The sequence below is a fragment of the Anthonomus grandis genome, chromosome 22, assembly GCF_022605725.1.
Source record: "Anthonomus grandis grandis chromosome 22, icAntGran1.3, whole genome shotgun sequence".
Lineage (NCBI taxonomy): Eukaryota > Metazoa > Arthropoda > Insecta > Coleoptera > Curculionidae > Anthonomus > Anthonomus grandis.
The window spans coordinates 29528149-29541954 of record NC_065567.1 but is presented as its reverse complement, the minus strand read 5'-3'; the positions used below and the strand labels follow the sequence as shown (position 1 = coordinate 29541954).

General features: G+C 35.9%; 1 pseudogene; it reads right to left on the bottom strand.

Annotated features, from left to right (window-relative positions):
- Positions 1 to 12867: 12867 nt before the first annotated feature.
- On the bottom strand, positions 12868 to 13539 carry LOC126748448 (uncharacterized; annotated as a pseudogene).
- Positions 13540 to 13806: the final 267 nt, after the last annotated feature.

The following is a 13806-nucleotide window of genomic DNA, read 5'->3' as shown; positions in this document are numbered from 1 at the left end:
CGGTGTTTTCGTGTTGTAGGTGATGGGAACAAGCCGCTGGTATAGTTAGTTCAAATTCGAAAAAAAATCAATTTTTGGTGAAAAATTCGATACGGGGGGGTATACCCTAAAAATGAAAAATCCCAAACTTTGGAGGTCCATATCTCGGCTTCTATGGGCTCTATCGGGAAAATTCCAACGGTTTTGGCTTAGTTTCGTCCTTGTGAATCCAACGAGACCATCCGCAGGGTCGTAGCTCTCATATTAGCTGAGATCTCGCATTTTTGTGACCCATTTTTGGGCTCAAAAACGGGGTCGAAAATTGACTTTTTTCCAAATTTTCAAAGTGCTATAATTCCACTTGTTCTGGTCGAATTCCGTTATAATCCGGTGTTTTCGTAATGTAGGTGATGGGAATAAGCCGCTGATAGGGATTTCTTTAGCTATTTTCGGGTTTAAAGAAAATCGATTTTTTGCATTTTCAAAGTGCTATAATTCCCTTAGTTTTTCTCGAAACTCATCAAAACCCGGTGTTTTCGTGTTGTAGGTGATGGGAACAAGCCGCTGGTATAGTTAGTTCAAATTCGAAAAAAATCAATTTTTGGTGAAAAATTCGATACGGGGGGGTATACCCTAAAAATGAAAAATCCCAAACTTTGGAGGTCCATATCTCGGCTTCTATGGGCTCTATCGGGAAAATTCCAACGGTTTTGGCTTAGTTTCGTCCTTGTGAATCCAACGAGACCATCCGCAGGGTCGTAGCTCTCATATTAGCTGAGATCTCGCATTTTTGTGACCCATTTTTGGGCTCAAAAACGGGGTCGAAAATTGACTTTTTTCCAAATTTTCAAAGTGCTATAATTCCACTTGTTCTGGTCGAATTCCGTTATAATCACTCTCACGAGATGTGTAATGTAGGTGATGGGAATAAGCCGCTGATAGGGATTTCTATAGCTATTTTCGGGTTTAAAGAAAATCGATTTTTTGCATTTTCAAAGTGCTATAATTCCCTTAGTTTTTCTCGAAACTCATCAAAACCCGGTGTTTTCGTGTTGTAGGTGATGGGAACAAGCCGCTGGTATAGTTAGTTCAAATTCGAAAAAAATCAATTTTTGGTGAAAAATTCGATACGGGGGGTATACCCTAAAAATGAAAAATCCCAAACTTTGGAGGTCCATATCTCAGCTTCTATGGGCTCTATCGGGAAAATTCCAACGGTTTTGGCTTAGTTTCGTCCCTTGTGAATCCAACGAGACCATCCGCAAGGTCGTAGCTCTCATATTAGCTGAGATCTCGCATTTTTGTGGCCCATTTTTGGGCTCAAAAACGGGGTCGAAAATTGACTTTTTTCCAAATTTTCAAAGTGCTATAATTCCACTTGTTCTGGTCGAATTCCGTTATAATCCGGTGTTTTCGTAATGTAGGTGATGGGAAATAAGCCGCTGATAGGGATTTCTATAGCTATTTTCGGGTTTAAAGAAAATCGATTTTTTGCATTTTCAAAGTGCTATAATTCCCTTAGTTTTTCTCGGAGGTCATTATAACCCGGTGTTTTCGTGTTGTAGGTGATGGGAACAAGCCGCTGGTATAGTTAGTTCAAATTCGAAAAAAATCAATTTTTGGTGAAAAATTCGATACGGGGGGGTATACCCTAAAATGAAAAATCCCAAACTTTGGAGGTCCATATCTCGGCTTCTATGGGCTCTATCGGGAAAATTCCAACGGTTTTGGCTTAGTTTCGTCCTTGTGAATCCAACGAGACCATCCGCAGGGTCGTAGCTCTCATATTAGCTGAGATCTCGCATTTTTGTGACCCATTTTTGGGCTCACAAACGGGGTCGAAAATTGACTTTTTTCCAAATTTTCAAAGTGCTATAATTCCACTTGTTCTGGTCGAATTCCGTTATAATCCGGTGTTTTTCGTAATGTAGGTGATGGGAATAAGCCGCTGATAGGGATTTCTTTAGCTATTTTCGGGTTTAAAGGAAAATCGATTTTTTGCATTTTCAAAGTGCTATAATTCCCTTAGTTTTTCTCGAAACTCATCAAAACCCGGTGTTTTCGTGTTGTAGGTGATGGGAACAAGCCGCTGGTATAGTTAGTTCAAATTCGAAAAAAAATCAATTTTTGGTGAAAAATTCGATACGGGGGGGTATACCCTAAAAATGAAAAATCCCAAACTTTGGAGGTCCATATCTCGGCTTCTATGGGCTCTATCGGGAAAATTCCAACGGTTTTGGCTTAGTTTCGTCCTTGTGAATCCAACGAGACCATCCGCAAGGTCGTAGCTCTCATATTAGCTGAGATCTTGCATTTTTGTGACCCATTTTTGGGCTCAAAAACGGGGTCGAAAATTGACTTTTTTCCAAATTTTCAAAGTGCTATAATTCCACTTGTTCTGGTCGAATTCCGTTATAATCCGGTGTTTTCGTAATGTAGGTGATGGGAATAAGCCGCTGATAGGGATTTCTATAGCTATTTTCGGGTTTAAAGAAAATCGATTTTTTGCATTTCAAAGTGCTATAATTCCCTTAGTTTTTCTCGAAACTCATCAAAACCCGGTGTTTTTCGTGTTGTAGGTGATGGGAACAAGCCGCTGGTATAGTTAGTTCAAATTCGAAAAAAATCAATTTTTGGTGAAAAATTCGATACGGGGGGGTATACCCTAAAAATGAAAAATCCCAAACTTTGGAGGTCCATATCTCAGCTTCTATGGGCTCTATCGGGAAAATTCCAACGGTTTTGGCTTAGTTTCGTCCTTGTGAATCCAACGAGACCATCCACTCTCACGAGATGTGTAGCTGAGATCTCGCATTTTTGTGGCCCATTTTTGGGCTCAAAAACGGGGTCGAAAATTGACTTTTTTCCAAATTTTCAAAGTGCTATAATTCCACTTGTTCTGGTCGAATTCCGTTATAATCCGGTGTTTTCGTAATGTAGGTGATGGGAATAAGCCGCTGATAGGGATTTCTATAGCTATTTTCGGGTTTAAAGAAAATCGATTTTTTGCATTTTCAAAGTGCTATAATTCCCTTAGTTTTTCTCGGAGGTCATTATAACCCGGTGTTTTCGTGTTGTAGGTGATGGGAACAAGCCGCTGGTATAGTTAGTTCAAATTCGAAAAAAATCAATTTTTGGTGAAAAATTCGATACGGGGGGGTATACCCTAAAAATGAAAAATCCCAAACTTTGGAGGTCCATATCTCGGCTTCTATGGGCTCTATCGGGAAAATTCCAACGGTTTTGGCTTAGTTTCGTCCTTCTGAATCCAACGAGACCATCCGCAAGGTCGTAGCTCCCATATTAGCTGAGATCTTGCATTTTTGTGACCCATTTTTGGGCTCAAAAACGGGGTCGAAAATTGACTTTTTTCCAAATTTTCAAAGTGCTATAATTCCACTTGTTCTGGTCGAATTCCGTTATAATCCGGTGTTTTCGTAATGTAGGTGATGGGAATAAGCCGCTGATAGGGATTTCTATAGCTATTTTCGGGTTTAAAAAAAATCGATTTTTTGCATTTTCAAAGTGCTATAATTCCCTTAGTTTTTCTCGAAACTCATCAAAACCCGGTGTTTTCGTGTTGTAGGTGATGGGAACAAGCCGCTGGTATAGTTAGTTCAAATTCGAAAAAAATCAATTTTTGGTGAAAAATTCGATACGGGGGGGTATACCCTAAAAATGAAAAATCCCAAACTTTGGAGGTCCATATCTCAGCTTCTATGGGCTCTATCGGGAAAATTCCAACGGTTTTGGCTTAGTTTCGTCCTTGTGAATCCAACGAGACCATCCGCAAGGTCGTAGCTCTCATATTAGCTGAGATCTCGCATTTTTGTGGCCCATTTTTGGGCTCAAAAACGGGGTCGAAAATTGACTTTTTTCCAAATTTTCAAAGTGCTATAATTCCACTTGTTCTGGTCGAATTCCGTTATAATCCGGTGTTTTCGTAATGTAGGTGATGGGAATAAGCCGCTGATAGGGATTTCTATAGCTATTTTCGGGTTTAAAGAAAATCGATTTTTTGCATTTTCAAAGTGCTATAATTCCCTTAGTTTTTCTCGGAGGTCATTATAACCCGGTGTTTTCGTGTTGTAGGTGATGGGAACAAGCCGCTGGTATAGTTAGTTCAAATTCGAAAAAAATCAATTTTTGGTGAAAAATTCGATACGGGGGGGTATACCCTAAAAATGAAAAATCCCAAACTTTGGAGGTCCATATCTCGGCTTCTATGGGCTCTATCGGGAAAATTCCAACGGTTTTGGCTTAGTTTCGTCCTTCTGAATCCAACGAGACCATCCGCAAGGTCGTAGCTCCCATATTAGCTGAGATCTTGCATTTTTGTGACCCATTTTTGGGCTCAAAAACGGGGTCGAAAATTGACTTTTTTCCAAATTTTCAAAGTGCTATAATTCCACTTGTTCTGGTCGAATTCCGTTATAATCCGGTGTTTTCGTAATGTAGGTGATGGGAATAAGCCGCTGATAGGGATTTCTATAGCTATTTTCGGGTTTAAAGAAAATCGATTTTTTGCATTTTCAAAGTGCTATAATTCCCTTAGTTTTTCTCGAAACTCATCAAAACCCGGTGTTTTCGTGTTGTAGGTGATGGGAACAAGCCGCTGGTATAGTTAGTTCAAATTCGAAAAAAATCAATTTTTGGTGAAAAATTCGATACGGGGGGGTATACCCTAAAAATGAAAAATCCCAAACTTTGGAGGTCCATATCTCAGCTTCTATGGGCTCTATCGGGAAAATTCCAACGGTTTTGGCTTAGTTTCGTCCTTGTGAATCCAACGAGACCATCCGCAAGGTCGTAGCTCTCATATTAGCTGAGATCTCGCATTTTTGTGGCCCATTTTTGGGCTCAAAAACGGGGTCGAAAATTGACTTTTTTCCAAATTTTCAAAGTGCTATAATTCCACTTGTTCTGGTCGAATTCCGTTATAATCCGGTGTTTTCGTAATGTAGGTGATGGGAATAAGCCGCTGATAGGGATTTCTATAGCTATTTTCGGGTTTAAAGAAAATCGATTTTTTGCATTTTCAAAGTGCTATAATTCCCTTAGTTTTTCTCGAAACTCATCAAAACCCGGTGTTTTCGTGTTGTAGGTGATGGGAACAAGCCGCTGGTATAGTTAGTTCAAATTCGAAAAAAATCAATTTTTGGTGAAAAATTCGATACGGGGGGGTATACCCTAAAAATGAAAAATCCCAAACTTTGGAGGTCCATATCTCGGCTTCTATGGGCTCTATCGGGAAAATTCCAACGGTTTTGGCTTAGTTTCGTCCTTCTGAATCCAACGAGACCATCCGCAAGGTCGTAGCTCCCATATTAGCTGAGATCTTGCATTTTTGTGACCCATTTTTGGGCTCAAAAACGGGGTCGAAAATTGACTTTTTTCCAAATTTTCAAAGTGCTATAATTCCACTTGTTCTGGTCGAATTCCGTTATAACCGGTGTTTTCGTAATGTAGGTGATGGGAATAAGCCGCTGATAGGGATTTCTATAGCTATTTTCGGGTTTAAAGAAAATCGATTTTTTGCATTTTCAAAGTGCTATAATTCCCTTAGTTTTTCTCGAAACTCATCAAAACCCGGTGTTTTCGTGTTGTAGGTGATGGGAACAAGCCGCTGGTATAGTTAGTTCAAATTCGAAAAAAATCAATTTTTGGTGAAAAATTCGATACGGGGGGGTATACCCTAAAAATGAAAAATCCCAAACTTTGGAGGTCCATATCTCGGCTTCTATGGGCTCTATCGGGAAAATTCCAACGGTTTTGGCTTAGTTTCGTCCTTCTGAATCCAACGAGACCATCCGCAAGGTCGTAGCTCCCATATTAGCTGAGATCTTGCATTTTTGTGACCCATTTTTGGGCTCAAAAACGGGGTCGAAAATTGACTTTTTTCCAAATTTTCAAAGTGCTATAATTCCACTTGTTCTGGTCGAATTCCGTTATAACCGGTGTTTTCGTAATGTAGGTGATGGGAATAAGCCGCTGATAGGGATTTCTATAGCTATTTTCGGGTTTAAAGAAAATCGATTTTTTGCATTTTCAAAGTGCTATAATTCCCTTAGTTTTTCTCGAAACTCATCAAAACCCGGTGTTTTCGTGTTGTAGGTGATGGGAACAAGCCGCTGGTATAGTTAGTTCAAATTCGAAAAAAATCAATTTTTGGTGAAAAATTCGATACGGGGGGGTATACCCTAAAAATGAAAAATCCCAAACTTTGGAGGTCCATATCTCGGCTTCTATGGGCTCTATCGGGAAAATTCCAACGGTTTTGGCTTAGTTTCGTCCTTCTGAATCCAACGAGACCATCCGCAAGGTCGTAGCTCCCATATTAGCTGAGATCTTGCATTTTTGTGACCCATTTTTGGGCTCAAAAACGGGGTCGAAAATTGACTTTTTTCCAAATTTTCAAAGTGCTATAATTCCACTTGTTCTGGTCGAATTCCGTTATAATCCGGTGTTTTCGTAATGTAGGTGATGGGAATAAGCCGCTGATAGGGATTTCTATAGCTATTTTCGGGTTTAAAAAAAATCGATTTTTTGCATTTTCAAAGTGCTATAATTCCCTTAGTTTTTCTCGAAACTCATCAAAACCCGGTGTTTTCGTGTTGTAGGTGATGGGAACAAGCCGCTGGTATAGTTAGTTCAAATTCGAAAAAAATCAATTTTTGGTGAAAAATTCGATACGGGGGGGTATACCCTAAAAATGAAAAATCCCAAACTTTGGAGGTCCATATCTCAGCTTCTATGGGCTCTATCGGGAAAATTCCAACGGTTTTGGCTTAGTTTCGTCCTTGTGAATCCAACGAGACCATCCGCAAGGTCGTAGCTCTCATATTAGCTGAGATCTCGCATTTTTGTGGCCCATTTTTGGGCTCAAAAACGGGGTCGAAAATTGACTTTTTTCCAAATTTTCAAAGTGCTATAATTCCACTTGTTCTGGTCGAATTCCGTTATAATCCGGTGTTTTCGTAATGTAGGTGATGGGAATAAGCCGCTGATAGGGATTTCTATAGCTATTTTCGGGTTTAAAGAAAATCGATTTTTTGCATTTTCAAAGTGCTATAATTCAGTTAGTTTTTCTCGGAGGTCATTATAACCCGGTGTTTTCGTGTTGTAGGTGATGGGAACAAGCCGCTGGTATAGTTAGTTCAAATTCGAAAAAAATCCATTTTTGGTGAAAAATTCGATACGGGGGGGTATACCCTAAAAATGAAAAATCCCAAACTTTGGAGGTCCATATCTCGGCTTCTATGGGCTCTATCGGGAAAATTCCAACGGTTTTGGCTTAGTTTCGTCCTTGTGAATCCAACAAGACCATTTGCAAAGTCGTAGCTCTTATATTAGCTGAGATCTCGCATTTTTGTGGCCCATTTTTGGGCTCAAAAACGGGGTCGAAAATTGACTTTTTTCCAAATTTTTAAAGCGCTATAATTCCACTTGTTCTGGTCGAATTCCGTTATAATCCGGTGTTTTCGTAATGTAGGTGATGGGAATAAGCCGCTGATAGGGATTTCTATAGCTATTTTCGGGTTTAAAGAAAATCGATTTTTCGCATTTTCAAAGTGCTATAACTCCCTTAGTTTTTCTCGAAACTCATTATAACCCGGTGTTTTCGTGTTGTAGGTGATGGGAACAAGCCGCTGGTATAGTTAGTTCAAATTCGAAAAAAATCAATTTTTGGTGAAAAATTCGATACGGGGGGGTATATCCTTAAAATGAAAAATTCGTAACTTTGGAGGTTCATATCTCGGCTTCTATGGGTCCTATTTGGAAAATTCCAACGGTTTTCACTTAGTTGTGTCCTTCTGAATTCAACGAGACTTTAGTTCTGCCGCTGGGATAGGTATTTAGATAAATTAATAAAGATAAAGGAAGCGGCTTTCAAGGGCTCTATCTTTGTTATTCTTCTTTTTTTGCTTAATAATTTTTCCCACACCCAATTTCTGGCCGATAAACAAGTACAAAGAGAAAGTTCGTTCAAAATTAGTTCTGGATGACAATCGCAATCCGAGCAAATACTCAATAAATAACTAAACCGAGAAAAGGCGAGGAAATGAAAGAAAAAGCAGTGTCACTGACTTTTCATTATATCGTCCCCCCAAATAAATATATCGAATGCATCACATTCCAAGTCTCCAAGGAACTTTATAAGTAATCGTGTAGATTCACCCTTCAGAGAAGTGTCAATTTCACCCTTATTATCTGTTGGATATGTCTCTTGGTCTCCCCTTTTGATTAAACGGGGGATGGATACAAGAAGTTATATGCTTTTATTGCCCAAAAATCCATTTTGAAATGTTGTTTGAAGTTTTCAAACTAGTTCGCTCAGTAAGAAAACCCTGTTTGCGATTTTAACCGTATTACATGGTCAGAATTGATAACTAAACATACACAACTAACCGCAGTAGCTTTCTCTAAAGTCAATAATTGATTAGGCAAATTTATTTGGGATCGGTTTAAATTCCTCTGGAATATTCAAGTGCGCTGAATTTCCGAACGAATTTGATTTGATTTGGAAGTTTTGGTCATTTCTAGAGCATTAAGGGTATTTTTTAGGGGAGGTTTATTTTTTAATTTTATTAATATTGACAATTTTAGTTGTTTGCTTTTATTTTGAGTTTAGGTATAAGCGGAAATAAAAAATACTTTCAATCCCGAAAAAACTTCTTAAAAATTACATTAAGTGCCTGGAAGATGCTATTAATTTTCATTTTCTGTAAGGCAATTAAATTCCTGGAACAGAAACGACTTAGAGTAATTATTGACTTATTTGTTTTAATATAAAATAAAACTCAAAAACGATAAAGAGTTCGAAACCATCCGCTCTCCAGAAAAATACTAAAAGCAAAAAAATCCCCGTCGGTATAGTTTATACGACTACAAGTAGTAGGAAGCCCAGCCAGAATCGCTAACTTATTTTTATAGTAGTATCCAGAATCCAGTCTGGAACACTGCAAGCCTTAGATAAAGTTGCATAAAGGGTTCCACGGGGAGTTTTATTTTCATTTTTATTATACTTTAAAAAGTTACGTCTCACGCTATACCGGTTTTATTCCAGATAAAAGCCAGCAGCCCTATTTTCCGGATTTATTGAGCCCCCCGTAAAAAAAAACGTAGTTGTTAATTACACAGGTCGTGGCGAAAAATCTCCCGGGGAAAGTTTGAGAATTTTTAATTGATTTAAGGGTCGGTTTAATTTGTTATCAAGTGCTGGGTTTGATAAAGTTAATTGGATGGGAAATCGGTTATTTTTAGCTAAACTTTTTAATGGCCGTAACCTAAGGTTTCGATATTTTTTTTTTAATGAACTTTTTTCGGCTCCCTTCCTGTACTTAAAAGTTTCCAATTTGCAAATCATTAAAATGTTGGTCTTATTTTCTGGAGTTTTGCCTGTGTAATCGAGTTCACCTGGATAATGTATACGCCCTTAAAAGGAATTCCTGGAACATTAATATAGAGTTTTGTGTCAGTACAGAAAACTTTCTTTCACTTGTGCGAAAAGATCCGGCTCGAAGGACCATGATAAAAGTTGAAAAATGGGACACAATAAAATATTTTAATCCAAGCTTTCAAAGTAGTAACATTTGCAATGCCTTAATTTGGCAAAATCCAAAACAATAAACTCGCAAGTTGCATTATTGCTGAAATAAACTAGAAGTACGTGATCTCCGCATTGCAATTTCAGTTTAGTACATTCGATCCATATTTTACATGAGTTATATAGTCGGCAACGTGTGATTGGCATTCGCAATCAAGTAAAAAAAAAAAAAAACAAAACAACTTTACGACCTGGTTTCTTCTGAAACCCCGATAAAGCACTAATAGGATCATGCTTTTGACTACAAATAGGGCGAAACTAGATGCTTGGGGAGATCTAGAACATAAAAATGTATCCATTTCTATCCATACATCAATAACTTTCGATCGAGTAATGCAACGGCCAGTGCTGCATCTGTGAATGAAGTGCAATATTTCACGAAGACGATCCCAGGCAGGGATTTCAGTTTCAGATGTGCCGTTACGATTTACGGTCACTGGTGTTGTATGCACTTCGGTCAGGAGCGTACGTGGATTAATTTTTTATTTATCTCTGGAAATCTGGAACGTTTCTTTACGTTAGGTGCTAATGTAATGGAGTTTTTATTAAATTATTATCCGGTTCAGGGGACCCAAAAGATGCCGAATAAGGTGAAATATTATTATTCAGTTAGGATTTGTTAAAACAACAGGTTGGCTAGGAGCATACTTATATTATAAAAGAATTAATTGTTTTTTTCTGGAAATCTGAAAAAAAATTTAATTGTGTTAAGGTAAACTGAAAATCCGATTCAGAGGGCCAAAAATATCCTAAAAAGGTGAAATATGATTGTATTTAATTACGAATTAAATTCAATCTTAATTCAATTAAGAAATGAGGAGATTTTTGGAAAATTAAAAGAATAGTGGATTTTTTATACAAGAGAGGTGTATTATAAAAGAATTTTTTTTAGAATATTTGGAATTTTTAAAATTTTTCGTTACATAAAGGGTTAAGGAAATCAAATGATTATACAAAAATCCGCTTCAGAGATATTTCGTACAAGAGACGAAACTAACTATTTTTTTTTCAGAATTGGATATAATATACGTATATACTACGGTAATATAAATATACCTTGACCATATACGGTTCATTTCAAGAAATAAAATAGGGGTTTGTCAAGTTTTACCCAAAAACCTTAAGGTTGTGTCAGGGAGAAATATAGATACAAAAACTATAGATGTTTTTATTACCTATAATTTTCTTAAAACGATTTTTTTCTCAGGCAAACATTTTCTGCAAAAAAAAATGTTTTTAGTTAACCCTACCCTTAGCCCCCCACCCACCCCACACAACTTACCAGTAAGAAATTGATTTAAAAAATCATTGTTTTCCAAAATAATATGCATGAATAAGAGGTGGTTTGGTCATTAATATCCAGTCTAATAACACAGTTTCTTTAAGTTTAATATAATTATATATGTGTATTAATGAATATTTAATACAAAAATAGTGCTATTAGATTGGATATAATGGACGAAAAAGGGTGATTTTTCAAAAGAATTTCTTACTGGGCAAACGTTTGGGGTGGGTGGGGGGGTAAGGGTTGTGTTGATGAAAAACGATGTTTTTGCAGAACATATATATTCAATATTTAATTTAATAGCACTATTTATTTAAATTTGATATAATTTTATATAGAAATGTTTAGTATAAAAACAGCGTAATTAGATTGGATAATATAAACGAAAAACAGTGATTTTTCAGAAGAATTTCATCAATTATTTCAGGTGCAGCAGTAGAGTTTAAAAACTAGATATGTAAATTCCGTGACAATTATTTTACATGCCGAATTTTTCTTCCTTTTGTAAACAGAATCGTATCAGGTATACGTATATTCTACAGTATAATAAAAATAACTTGACCATATATGATATACCAAAACCAAAAATTTACTAAAAAATCGTTGCATAAATAGACATTTGATGATAATAGATTCAATGTTTTAAAAATTAATAAAAATTTAGGCAAAATAATAATTTTTTTATTGGATGTTAGTCTAATGATATAAATAAATATTACTAAATATAATAGTAAAGATAGAACTTAAAATTAAAAAAGACATTTTAATAATAGGAAGTAGTTTATTTCATATTAATGATAAAGGTATCTCTTTTTCTAAAGGTTTAAAAGAAAAATTTTTAGAAAATTTGTATTTAAGTACCCAGTTCAAAGGACCAAGAAAAATTTGAAAAAAATCGTTCGTAATTCCTTTGCGAAATGACCAAACCTTTGAAAAATTAATTTTTCCTCTAAAAACTCTATTTCCTTAAAACAATCAGTTATAAAGTAATCAAACCTTCATTAAATACAAAAATCCGGTTCAGAGGACCAAAAATTGTTTCCTGAAAAAGAGCAAACTGATTAACACCGCTTAATTTAAATAAAAATTATAATTTGGCAAAGAAATCATTATCATCAATACAGAGAGCAACCTCGTTCAGAATTGGATATGATATACGTATATACTACAGTAAAATAAATATACCTTGACCATATACGGTTCATTTCAAGTAATAAAATAGGGATTTGTCAAATTTTACCCAAAAACTTTAAGGTTATGTAAAGGAGAAGTATAGATACAAAAACTATAGATGTTTTTATTACCTATAATTTTCTTAAAAAGAATTTTTTTCTCAGGCAAACATTTTCTGCAAAAAAAAATGTTTTTAGTTAACCCTACCCTTAGCCCCCCACCCACCCCACACAACTTACCAGTAAGAAATTGATTTCAAAAATCATTGTTTTCCAAAATAATATGCATGAATAAGAGGTGGTTTGGTCATTAATATCTAGTCTAATAACACAGTTTCTTTAAGTTTAATATAATTATATATGTGTATTAATGAATATTTAATACAAAAATAGTGCTATTAGATTGGATATAATGGATGAAAAACAGTGATTTTTTAGAAGAATTTCTTATTGGGCAAGTGATTGGGGTGGGTGGGGGGGTAAGGGTTGTGTTGATGAAAAACGATGTTTTTGCAGAACATATATATTCAATATTTAATTTAATAGCACTATTTATTTAAATTTGATATAATTTTATATAGAAATGTTTACTATAAAAATAGCGTAATTAGATTGGATAATTGGACGAAAAACAGTGATTTTTTAGAAAAATTGTATCAAATATTTGAAGTTTAGTAATCAAGTTTAGAAACTAGATATGTAAATTCTGTGACAATTATTTTAAATGGCGAAATTTTCTTCCTTTTGTAATCAGAATCGTATCTGGTATACGTATATTCTACAGTTTAATACAAATAACTTGACCATAAATGGTTGATGAATATTTAAATTAAATAGTTTAAATTGGGCGGTAGTTCGAAAGGGCCCAATAAATGATTATCGATTATACCACACCATACATTAATTTAGAATTCATGTTGGAAATGACGTTCGTGTACTGAATGTGGATTTTGTACTGCCCATGTGTGTTTATTTCTAAAATTGAAAATGCCTCTACGTGTAAACGTTGCTTCATCAGTAAATAGTATCTTATTCAGAAACATGAGGTCGGCATTTATTTGGGCACGGCAAAAACGGGCAAATTCTATCCTGGGCGCAAAATCATTTTGTAATAAATTTTGCACAGGAGTGAAATGATACGGATAAAGACCCTCTTCGTGAAATATTTTACAAATGGATGACTTGCCTACTCCAGTTGCCGCAGCAGCATGTCTTGCACTTATTTCCGGATTTTCAGCCACGCAAACTAGAATTTCTTCTTCTTGTTCTGGAGTTATAACCTTCGGGCGCCCTGCGGAATTCGGTTTAGGACGAAATGTACCTGTTTCTCCTAATCGATCGTAAAGATTTTTGAAGATCTTGAAATCAGGTTGTCTTCGATTTGGATAGAGTTCTGAATATCGTCTATAGGCTTCGCGTCCATTAAAATTTGCCTGCGCATATACACACAACATATCCCTCATTTCTGCATTTGAAAAAAGATTGTGCCTCGGCATTGTTTCTCAACTTACGAAAAATTTAAAAATTCAACAAAATAGTAAACTGGATGCAAAATCACAGAAAACACTAATTAAATATTTTCTGACAACTTTAAACTAATCAACAAACAACAACAACATGGCAGTTTCCTAACAACTGCGTCTCTAAAGTTCAGTTGCTTTCTCATAGCTTACTTTAAAAAAGCGAATTATTTCCCGATTATATTAATTATTCAGCCGGGGTCGAGTGCATGGTGCACTAAATAATTTAAATACAAATATCTT